This window comes from Ranitomeya variabilis, chromosome 5 (genome assembly GCF_051348905.1).
Source record: "Ranitomeya variabilis isolate aRanVar5 chromosome 5, aRanVar5.hap1, whole genome shotgun sequence".
NCBI lineage: Eukaryota > Metazoa > Chordata > Amphibia > Anura > Dendrobatidae > Ranitomeya > Ranitomeya variabilis.
Window position 1 is genome coordinate 44,067,692 of NC_135236.1, and position 11,526 is coordinate 44,079,217.

At 45.0% G+C, this 11,526-nt stretch overlaps 1 protein-coding gene across 1 annotated transcript in view; it reads right to left on the minus strand.

Annotated features, from left to right (window-relative positions):
- The window catches only part of LOC143773276 (uncharacterized), a 94,711-nt gene that overhangs the window by 58,958 nt on the left and 24,227 nt on the right, over positions 1–11,526 (minus strand). The window lies entirely within an intron of this gene.

Sequence of the window (11,526 nt, forward strand, 5' to 3'; positions counted from 1 at the left end):
TTCTCTCTTAGGTACCCACTAGTCCAGGAAAAAAAAAATCACTTAAATAGACCACGATTCCCGGGAGCTACATTCATTTGAATATGAACTGCCGAGGAGTGAACATCAAAATGGAAAAAAACGAGCTCAGAGCTGTCATCAAATACCTCTGCTTGAAAAAAATGACTACCAAAGACATACACAGCGACTTGGTGGAAAGATTGGGGGACTCATCTCCTCCATATTCCACAGTTGCACGCTGGGTCAAGGAATTTAAGCTGGGAAGAACATCGACGGAAGATGAACATCGTGAAGGACGCCCATCAACGTCCCTCAATGAAGAAAACGTGAAAAAAGTTGAAGAAGTTGTATTGGCAGATCGAAGAGTGACTATCAGGCATGTAGCTGAGGTCACAGGGATCTCATATGGCAGTATTCAAAGAATCCTTTCCAAAGAATTGCATATGAGAAAGGTCTCCGCGCGTTGGGTGCCAAAAATGTTAACCGACGAGCAAAAGAAGAAAAGAGTTGACATTTCAATAGCAAATCTCGAAAAGTTCCAAGCAGACAAGGAAAATGTCTTGTCACGTTTTTTGACCATGGACGAGACCTGGATCCACCACTTTGATGCAGAAACTAAACAACAATCGATGACATGGAAACGAGCCGACGAACCGACGCCGAAGAAATTCAAAGTGTCAAGCTCAGCAGGGAAGGTTATGGCGTCCATTTTTTGGGACGCTGAAGGAATTATTATGGTGGACTATTTGGAGATGGGAGCCACTATTACGGGCTCCTACTACGCAGAACAAATAAGAAGATTGTGGGAGGCTATCAAGGAGAAAAGGCGTGGCAAACTGCGGGCTGGAGTGCTGTTTCACCAAGATAACACGCCGGCTCACAAAGCTGCAGTTGCCATGGCTACCATTCAAGACGCAGGCTTTGAACTGGTGGATCACCCCCCTATTCGCCAGATCTAGCCCCCAGTGACTTCTTTCTCTTTCCTCGGCTGAAAGAACACCTCCGGGGCAAGAAATTTGCCGACAATAGCGACGTGATAACCACTGTTGGGGATTTTTTTGAGGGTCAAGATCAAGAATTTTTTTCGAAGGGAATTCTAAGTTTAGAAAAGAGATGGACTAAATGTATATACTTGTTAGGAGACTATGTAGAAAAATATTTTTTTTTTACTATATTCATTGTGTTTAGTATTGATTATCATTACTTTTGGATCGCCCCTCGTACTATGTGGCTGTGCAATATACTACGTAGCTGTGCTATATACTACGTGGCTGTGTTATATACTATGTGGCTGTGCTATATACTACGTGGGCTGTGTTATATACTGCATGAGCGGTGCTATATACTACGTGGGCTGTGTTATATACTACGTGGCTGTGCGATATACTACGTGGCTGTACAATATACTATGTGGCTGTGCAATATGCTACGTGGCTGTGTTATATACTACGTTGTTGTGCTATTTACTATGTGGGCTGTGCTATATACTACGTGGGCTGTGTTATATACAACAAGGGCTGTGTTATATACTACATGGGCTGTGCTATATACAATGTACGCTGTGTTATATACTACGTGGCTGTGCAATAAACTATGTGGCTGTGCAATATACTATGTGGCTGTGCTATATACTACACTGCTTTGCTATATACTACGTGGCTGTGCAATATACTACGCGGCTGTGCAATACACTGCATGGCTGTGCTGTATACTACGTGGCATGTGTTATATACTATGTGGGCTGTGTTATATACTACGTGGGTTGTGTTATATGCTATGTGGGCTGTGCAATATACTACATGGCTGTGCTATATACTACGTGGCTGTGTTATATACTACGTTGCTGTGCTATATACTATGGGGCTGTGCTATATACTACGTGGGTTGTGTTATATACTGCATGGGCTCTGCTATATACTACGTGGGCTGTGTTATATACTACGTTGCTGTGTAATATACTATGTGGCTGTACAATATACTACGTGGCTGTGCAATATACTACGTGGCTGTGCTATATACTACGTGGGCTGTGTTATATACTACGTGGCTGTGCGATATACTATGTGGCTGTACAATATACTACGTGGCTGTGCAATATACTATGTGGCTGTGCTATATACTACGTGGGCTGTGTTATATACTACGTGGCTGTGCGATATACTACGTGGCTGTACAATATACTACGTGGCTGTGCAATATACTACGTGGCTGTGCTATATACTACATGGGCTGTGTTATATACTACGTGGCTGTGTTATATACTACGTTGCTGTGCTATATACTATGTGGGCTGTGTTATATACTACGTGGGCTGTGTTATATACTACGAGGGCTGTGTTATATACTACATGGGCTGTGCTATATACAATGTGGGCTGTGTTTTATACTACGTGGCTGTGCAATAAACTATGTGGCTGTGCAATATACACTATGTTCCAAATTATTATGCAAATAACATTTTTCTCGGATTTTCCTAAATGGTCGGTGCAAATGACAGTCTAATAAAGTCATCACACGTTAGAGTATACATCGAATTTTATTGAAGAAACCTCACAATGATAACAGTATAATCTCCAAAATGAATAAAAACTCAAAATGCACTGTTACAAATTATTAGGCACAGTAGAATTTCTAAACATTTGATATGTTTTAAAGAACTGAAAATGCTCATTTGTGGAATTTGCAGCATTAGGAGGTCACATTCACTGAACAAAAAAGCTATTTAACTCCAAAACATACTAAAAGGCCAAGTTACATGTTACCATAGGAACCCTTCTTTGATATCACCTTCACAATTCTTGCATCCATTGAACTTGTGAGTTTTTGGAGATTTTCTGCTTGTATTTCTTTGCATGAAGTTCTGTGGAACGCTCACTCTGTCTGTAACAAGCTTCCCTACATCCATGATCTTTTAGTTACTACCAAACTTTCCTTCCTCGCCATCCCCGAAACCTGGCTCACCCCTTCTGACACAGCCTCCCCTGCTGCACTCTCTTACGGTGGCTTCCACCTTTCTCACACACCCTGCCCCAGCAACAAGCATGGTGGAGGAGTTGGTTTTCTCCTGTCAGATAACTGCTCCTTCACCCCAATCCCACTGCCACCCTCTGTTACCCTCCCTTCCTTTGAGGTGCACTCTGTGCGCATCTACTCCCCCTCCAACCTCCAACTGGCTGCCATTTACCACCCCCCAGGGCCAGCCACCACCTTCTTTGACCACTTCACCACCTGGCTACTTCATTTCCTTTCTGCGGACATCCCCACTATCATCATGGGCGATTTCAACATCCCCATTGACACTTCCCTCTCAGCTGCCACTAAACTTCTATCTCTCACTTCCTCCTTTGGACTCACTCAATGGTCTTTTGCAGCCACTCACAAAGATGGTCACACACTGGACCTCATCTTCACCCGCCTCTGCTTCCTATCTAACCTCTCTAACTCACCTCTTCCTCTCTCTGACCACAACCTTCTCACATTCTCATCTCTCTCCACTCCATGTCTACAATCCCCACCCCACAAACTTTCACACCCTCGCAGAAATCTTAAACATCTTGACTTACATTCATTCTCTGAATCCCTCCTCCCTCTCACAGACATAAGTTCCATACACGATGCAGATGACGCTGCCGCTCTATATAACACCACAATAGCTGTAGCTTTGGAATCTGCTGCCCCACTTACACATACCAAAGCTCGCAAAATCAACAGACAACCCTGGCACACCAGCCTGACCAAAGAACTGAGGCGAGCTTCCAGGGCTGCTGAGCGCAGATGGAAAAGATCCCACTCCAACGACCACTTCATCGCATTCAAACAGTCCCTCACAACTTTCAAGACCACACTCGCCACAGCTAAGCAAACCTACTTCTCATCTCTCATATCCTCCCTGTCTCACAACCCTAAACAGTTATTCAACACCTTAAATTCTCTCCTCCGTCCCCCAGCACCTCCTCCCTCCCCACTTATCTCCGCTGAAGACTTTGCCTCATTTTTCAAGCAGAAGATTGATAGCATCAGAGACAGTTTTGGTCAACAACCCCCAGAGCCCTTCCTCCCGACTTCCCAGCCCTCCACCTCCAAAACCAACTTCTCCACCATTACAGAAGATCAACTCTCCACTCTACTCTCAAGATCGCATCTCACCACCTGTGCATTTGACCCGCTCCCATCCCACCTCATCCCAAACCTCACCACAGTCTTCATCCCAACCCTAACCCATCTCTTCAACCTATCACTAACAACTGGTGTTTTCCCCTCAAGCTTTAAACATGCCTCCATCACACCTATCCTCAAAAAGCCCTCTCTTGACCCATCCTCTGTATCTAGCTATCGCCCTATATCACTTCTCCCTTATGCCTCCAAACTACTGGAACAACACGTCTACCTTGAACTGTCCTCCCATCTCTCTTCTTGCTCCCTCTTTGACCGCTTACAATCTGGCTTCCGGTCACACCATTCCACTGAAACTGCCCTAACTAAGGTCACCAACGACCTCTTAACCGCCAAGAGCAAGCGACACTACTCTGTTCTCCTCCTCCTCGACCTGTCGGCTGCCTTTGACACAGTGGACCATTCCCTATTATTACAGACCCTCTCATCCCTTGGCATCACAGACTTGGCCCTATCCTGGATCTCATCATACCTAACAGACCGGACATTCAGCGTCTCCCACTCACACACCACCTCCTCACCTCGCCCCCTATCTGTCGGAGTCCCACAAGGTTCAGTCCTTGGGCCCCTGCTCTTCTCCATTTACACCTTTGGCCTGGGACAGCTCATAGAATCTCATGGCTTTCAGTATCACCTCTATGCTGATGACACACAGATCTACATCTCTGGACCAGATATCACCTCCCTACTAACCAGAATCCCTCAATGTCTGTCCACTATTTCATCCTTCTTCTCCGCTAGATTTCTGAAACTTAACATGGACAAAACAGAATTCATCATCTTTCCCCCATCTCATGCGACCTCCCCAACGAACCTAACCATTACAGTAAATGGCTGCCCACTCTCCCCAGTCCCACAAGCTCGCTGTCTCGGGGTAATCCTTGACGCTGATCTCTCCTTCAAACCACATATCCAAGCCCTTTCCACTTCCTGCCGACTTCAACTCAAAAATATTTCACAAATCCGTTTCCGTTCATTCCTCAACCAAGAATCTTCAAAAACCCTAGTCCATGCCCTCATCATCTCTCGCCTTGACTACTGCAACGTCCTGCTCTGTGGCCTCCCCTCGAACACTCTCGCACCCCTCCAATCTATTCTAAACTCTGCTGCCCGACTAATCCACCTGTCCCCCCGCTATTCCCCTGCCTCTCCCCTCTGTCAATCCCTTCACTGGCTCCCCATTGCCCAGAGACTCCAGTACAAAACCCTAACCATGACATACAAAGCCATCCACAACCTGTCTCCTCCATACATCTGTGACCTCGTCTCCCGGTACTTACCTACACGCAACCTCCGATCCTCACAAGATCTTCTCTACTCCCCTCTTATCTCCTCTTCCCACAATCGCATACAAGATTTCTCTCGCGTATCACCCCTACTCTGGAACCCTCTACCACAACACATCAGACTCTCGCCTACCATCGAAATCTTCAAAAAGAACCTGAAGACCCACCTCTTCCGCAAGCCTACAACCTGCAGTAACCACCGATCAACCAAACCGCTGCATGACCAGCTCTATCCCCACCTACTGTATTCTCACCCATCCCTTGTAGATTGTGAGCCTTCGCGGGCAGGGTCCTCACTCCTCCTGTACCAGTTATGACTTGTATTGTTTAATATTATTGTACTTGTTTTTATTATGTATACCCCTCCTCACGTGTAAAGCGCCATGGAATAAATGGCGCTATAACAATAAATAATAATAATGATAATAATAATAATAAAGTTGGAATAGCCTCCCAGAGCTGCTGTTTTGATGTGAACTGCCTCCCACCCTCATAGATCTTTTGCTTGATGATACTCCAAAGGTTCTCTACAGGGTTGAGGTCAGGGGAAGATGGTGGCCACACCATGAGTTTATCTCCTTTTATGCCCATAGCAGCCAATGACTCAGAGGTATTCTTTGCAGCATGAGATGGTGCATTGTCATGCATGAAGATGATTTTGCTCCTGAAGGCACGTTTCTGCTTTTTATACCATGGAAGAAAGTTGTCAGTCAGAAACGCTTTATGCTTTGCAGAGGTCATTTTCACACCTTCAGGAACCTTAAAGGGCCCTACCAGCTGTTTCCCCATGATTCCGGCCCAAAACATGACTCCTCCACCTCCTTGCTGATGTCGCAGCCTTGTTGGGACATGGTGGCCATCCACTACTCCATCCATCTGGACCTTCCAGGGTTTCTCGACACTCATCAGTAGTGTTGAGCATTCCGATACTGCAAATATCGGGTATCAGCCGATATTTGCTGTATCGGAATTCCGATACCGAGTTCCGATATTTTTGCGATATCGGAAATCGGAATCGGAAGTGTGCGGTGCGTATGGTTCCCGGGGTCTGGAGGAGAGGAGACTCTCCTTCAGGCCCTGGGATCCATATTCATGTAAAAAATAAATAATAAAAAATATTGATACACTCACCCCTCCGGCGGAGCCTGGCTCTTAGCGGTGCCTCCGTTCCTAAGAATGCAGGGAGTGAAGGACCTTCGATGACGTCGCGGCTTGTGATTGGTCGCGTGAGCGGTCACTTGAGCGGTCACGCGACCAATCACAAGCCGCGACGTCATCGAAGGTCCTTCACTCTGCATTCTTAGGAACGGAGGCAGACGCTTGGACCGGTGAGAACCGGGGCCGTCGGAGGGGTGAGTATATCAATATTTTTTATTTTTATTCTTTATTTTATACATGAATATGGATCCCAGGGCCTGAAGGAGAGTTTCCTCTCCTTCAGACCCTGGGAACCATTCTGATATTTTGTGTCCCATTGATATGCATTGGTATCGGGTATCGGTATCGGCGATATCCGATATTTTTTGGATATCGGCCGATCCAATCCGATACCGATACCTTTGCATATCGGAAGGTATCGCTCAACACTACTCATCAGTAAACAAGACTGTTTGAAAATTAGACTTCATGTATGTCTGGGCCAACTGCAATCGCTTCTGCTTGTGAACACTGTTTAGGGGTGGGGTGGCCGAACAGTAGGTTTATGCACCACAACAAGCCTTTGAAGGATCCTACACCTTGAGGTTCGAGGGACTCCAGAGGCACCAGCAGCTTCAAATATCTGTTTGCTGGTTTGTAATGGCTTTTTAGCAGCTGCTCTCTTAATCCGATGAACTTGCAACAGAAATCTTCCTCATTATGCCTTTATCAGCATGAACACGTCTGTGCCCAGATTCAGCTACAAATCTCTTAACAGTACGATGATCACGTTTAAGTTTTCAGGAATTATATAATGTTTTCATCTCTTGACCAAGGCATTGCATTATTTGATGCTTTTCAGCAGCAGAGAGATGCTTTTTCTTTCCCATGTTACTTGAAACCTGTGGCCTGCTTAATAATGTGGAACATCATTTTTAAGTAGTTTTCCTTTAACTAGAATCACCTGGAAAACTAATTATCACATGTGTTTAAGATTGCTTTCAGTGATCCATTGAGCCCTGAGACACAATACCATCCATGAGTTTATTTGAAAAACAAAACAATTAAACCTTTATGACACTTAAATCCAATATGCATAATAATTTGGAACACAGTGTACTATGTGGCTGTGCTATATACTACGTTGCTTGCTATATACTATGTGGCTGTGCAATATACTACACGGCTGTGCAATATACTACATGGCTGTGCTGTATACTACGTGGCTGTGTTGTATACTACGTGGGCTGTGTTATATACTACGTGGGTTGTGTTATATAATACATGGGCTGGGTTATATACTGTGTGGGCTGTGCTATATACTGCGTGGGCTGTGCTATATGCTACTATACATATTCTAGAATCGGGCTACCATCTAGTATTATTATATATGTACAGATGGTATGTTATACATGCTCTTGCATATAAGGATAAGGATCATGCTGGTATAACCTGGGAATTTTCTGGCATTTATGTTTCCATACATTCTGGTTAATCTCTACTATATTGCTATTACATGCGCAGCCCCCCAGAAACCTCGCACACCATGGCACCCACATGCTCTCTGACTCTATCCTACCACTAGCATCCATATCCTCACTCCAAGAATGCATTGCGGCAATGACCGGAGATGATGTAGCGGTCTCACGAGACCCCTACATCATCACATGTTACTGCCACAATGCCTTCTTGGGACCGGGGCATCGCGAGGAGCATCGCTAAATGCCTGGGCTGGATCCGGGGGGCCGCCGGAAGGTGAGTATATAACTATTTTTCATTTTAATTCTTTTTTTTTTAACAAGGATATGGTGCCCACATTGCTGTACACTACGTGGGCTGTGTTAAATACTATGTGGGCTGTGTTATATACTGCATGGGCTGTGTTATATACTGCGTGGCCTGTGTTATATACTATGTCTCTGCTACATACTACGTGGGCTGTGCTATATAATATGTGGCTGTGCAATATACTACGTAGCTGTGCTATATACTACGTAGCTGTGTTATATACTATGTGGCTGTGCTATATACTACGAGGGCTGTGTTATATACTTCATCAGCTGTGCTATATACTACGTGGCTGTGCGATATACTACGTGGCTGTACAATATACTACGTGGCTGTGCAATATACTACGTGACTGTGCTATACACTACGTGGGCTGTGTTATATACTACGTGGCTGTGCAATATACTACGCGGCTGTGCAATATACTACATGGCTGTGCTGTATACTACGTGGCTGTGTTATATACTACGTGGGTTGTGTTATATAATACATGGGCTGTGTTATGTACTGCGTGGGCTGTGCTATATACTGCGTGGGCTGTGCTATATACTGCTATACATATTCTAGAATCCGGCTACCATCTAGTATTATTATATATGTACAGATGGTATGTTATACATGCTCTTGCATATAAGGATAAGGATCATGCTGGTATAACCTGGGAATTTTCTGGCATTTATGTTTCCATACATTCTGATTAATCTCTACTATATTGCTATTACATGCGCACCCCCCCAGAAACCTCTCACACCATGGCACCCACACGCTCTCTGACTCTATCCTACCACTAGCATCCATATCCTCACTCCACGACACAGACACTGCCACTAGTTTCTACAATGCCACTTTTGCATCAGCCATCGACTCGGTCGCCCCTGTCATGCATAGCAGAGTGCAACAAATCAATAGACAACCCTGGCACAATAACATCACTAAAAAGCTTTGGCTAGTATCCAGAATTGCAGACTGGCATTGGAAGAAAACGCATTCGCAAGACGTCTTTACTGCACTCAAACAAGCAACACTCGCATTCAAATCAACTCTCACCTCTGCTAATCAGGCCTATTTTACATCCCTTGTATCTTCTTTATCCCACAACCCCAAACAGTTGTTCAACACTTTTAACTCCCTCTTCCACCCTCCACTGCCCCTCCGAGTTCCCTAATCGTTGCCGAGGACTTTGTCACACACTTCAAAAGTAAGATAGACCAAACAAGGCAAGTCTTTGTTGTCCGACCACCACAACCCCTTTGTATGCCAGACCAATGCCCTAACCCCATAACTTCCCTCTCCAAAATCACTGAAGGGGAGCTTGCTCATCTTCTCTGCAAATCACACCTCACCACTTGTGTGCTTGACCCAATCCCATCCCACCTCCTCCCCAACCTCACCACCACACTAATCCCATCCCTAACCCATCTGTAACCTATCACTAACTTTTCGTACCTTCCCCTGTGCTTTCAAACATGCCACAATCATACCTATCTTCAAAAAGCCATCCTTTGACACAAGCGCTATGTCCAACTACTGCCACATATCTTTGCTCCCATTTGCTTCCAAACTCCTTGAGCAGCTCGTCCATGCTGAACTTTCCTCTCACTTTGCATCTAACTCTCTCTTCGACAACCTACACTCTGGCTTCCGTCCCCACCATTCCACTTAGACTGTCCTGACCAAAATTACTAATGATTACTTACAGCCAAAACTAACACACAATTCTCTATACTCCTCCTTCTAGACCTGTCCTCTGCCTTCAACACAGTTGACCATTGTCTCCTACTACAGATTCTCTTTTCCTTTGTCAAAGACCTTGCCCTATCTTGGATCTCCTCATGCCTTACCAACCGCACATTTAGCGTTTCCAACTCCCATACTACCTCTTCATCTAGCCCCCTCTGTTGGTGTCCCTCAAGGCTCTGTCCTAGGACCCTTACTCTTCTCAATCTATACACTCGGCCTGGGACAACTCATAAGGTCCTATAGCTTCCAGTACCATCTATATGATGATGATGCTCAGATCTACCTCTCTGGCCCAGATGTCACCTCTCTGCTCTCCAGAATCCCAGAGTGTCTATCAGCCATATCCTCTTTCTCCTCCCGCTTACTCAAGCTCAATGTGGACAAATCCAAACTAATTATCTTTCCTCCATTTCGCATATCTTCCCTACCTGATCTATGTATAAAAATAAATGAATTCACACTTTCTCCTGTCCCCAAAATCCACTGGCTCGGAATAACTCTTGACTGTGCCCTGTCCTTCAAACTGCACATCCAAGCTCTCGCCACCTCCTGTTGCCTCCAGCTCAAAAATATTTCCAGAATCCATCCTTTCTTCAACCCTCACTCTACCAAAATGCTTGTGCATGCCCTAATTATCTCGCGCCTTGACTACTGCAACATCCTCCTTTGTGGCCTACCTTCTAACACTGTGGCATCCCTCCAGTCCGTCTTTACTCTGCTGCCTGACTGATTAATCTATTTCCTCACTACACTCCTGCTTCCCCTCTTTGCAAATCCCTTCATTGGCTCCCAATTTCCCAGCGTATCCAGTATAAACTACTAACACTGACCTACAAAGCGATCCATAACCTTTCTCCTCTGTTTTTCATATTATCATATTTATCATATTTCCAAACTAATCTCTCAATATCTTACCTCACGTAATCTCCGGTCCTCCCAAGACCTCCTTCTCTCCTCCACACTTATTCGCTCCTCACCCAATCGCCTCCAAGACATCCCCCAAATATCCCGCATACTCTGGAATTCTGTGCCCCAACATGTCCGGTTATCCACCACATTTGGATCCTTCAAAAGAAACCTGAAAACCCACCTCTTCAAGAAAGCTTACAACCTGTAATGACCACACGGCCACCTCAACACCATCGGAGCTACTGCAACCCTGACCTACTGTCTCCTTCCCCATAATCCTGTAGGATGTAAGCTCGCAAGGGCAGGGTCCTCTCCCCTCTGTACCAGTCTGTCATTGTTAGTTTTGTTTACTGTAAGTGATATTTGTATTTTGATGTAACTGCTTCTCATGCACAGCACCATGGAATTAATGGTGCTGTATAAATAAATAATAACAATAATAATATTGCTGAATTCAGACTTCATACACTTGTACTATTTATATTGTCTTGTA